Source organism: Triticum urartu, chromosome 5, assembly GCF_003073215.2.
Source record: "Triticum urartu cultivar G1812 chromosome 5, Tu2.1, whole genome shotgun sequence".
Taxonomy (NCBI): domain Eukaryota; kingdom Viridiplantae; phylum Streptophyta; class Magnoliopsida; order Poales; family Poaceae; genus Triticum; species Triticum urartu.
In genome coordinates this window covers 555,346,869-555,348,331 of record NC_053026.1, presented here as the reverse complement: position 1 = coordinate 555,348,331, position 1,463 = coordinate 555,346,869, and positions in this window count along the sequence as shown.

The following is a 1,463-nucleotide window of genomic DNA, read 5'->3' as shown; positions in this document are numbered from 1 at the left end:
ACACGTAGAACCTCATCAGATATACGAACCTAGCTTCGGGGAGCCGGACCATTCGGCCCCGATCTACCATGGATTTGGCAGATCTGGAAGCTAGATGACTACCAAACAGGCCTGATGTTTCACAAAGTGAGTGATACTCTGAGAAAAAATGACGAAATAGATTTTAGGAAAACATTGTTTAATGAATAGTATGATCTCAATTTTATTTCTTCACTGATATTTCATGAAACTTCAAATGTGAGTCGAATAGTCAACTAAGTTTGAGGTGTCAATACTGCACGAAACTTCACAAGTGAGTCGAATGACCAACTAAGTTGGATACCATTTTTTTTCAAACTAGTATTTTTTTTTTCAATTTACTATTCACATGGATGCGTGTGGAATCATGTTCACCTTTTTATCTTCGCTCAAACCATGTACTTACATCTAGTATACATTCATGTTGTGTTTGTTAAGTACTCCAATGTTTTATAATGTAGTGCGTATAATGTATCTTTTTTGCTCAAAAAATAATAATAATGTAATGTAGTGCATATATTTTTTTAAATAAAACCTTTAAACTTTTTTTTGAAAAACTTTTCCAAATTTGTAGAGAAAAATATTTATATATAAAATACTAACCACATATCATTAGATACACGGCGACATATATATTCATACTGTACATATATTCAATATTATAAATAATTTTTTCTGTAAATTTGGTTATAGTTTGCAAAAAAATCATATGCATTTTTACTTTACGGAATCGAGGGATAAAAACAGGTTCATGGAGCGTCGTTTTTTTGTGCGAATGGAGGAGCGAGTTGTTGGTGAGCTCATGAAGCTGCTCTAAATGCAGGGGGTATATTACGTACAGTATACTGTATAGCAGTTAGTATACAACGATGAAGCTGTATACTGCAAAGAAAATATAGAGAATAGGACAAGGAAGTACTGTACCGGAGGCATTGATCGGCCGCCATTGACTCCGACGACTCCTTGGGTCAGAGTTGCCGGTGAGTTTTCCCATCCGATTTATTAAATTCGTGCTGAATATGGATGAAATCCAAATCGACGTACGACATACGGCATTTGAAGGATCCAAAGATACACATGTAATTGTGGCCGTTAATGTTGTAGTGTTAACCTCCTTCCACCAAAATGTTCACCGCGGGATTTTTCTTACGCACGAATCTACTATATTTGCTAGAGATCGCAAATGCTGAAGGCCTTGTTGGTGTGAACCCACAAAATCTACTTTAATCCTATCCGATTTATCAAATTCTCCTTGAATACGGCCAGCCAGCAGAAATCCAAATTGATGTACGACATACAGCATTCCAAGAATCCAAAGACACATGTAGTTGTGGCCATTAATGTTGTACTAGAAGGGTTGAGCATGTTTTGCCGCGCCGTTAGTGTTCTTGGGATTTCATAATTTTGTTTTGTTATTTGGTTTGACATGTTGGGAAGATGGTGTG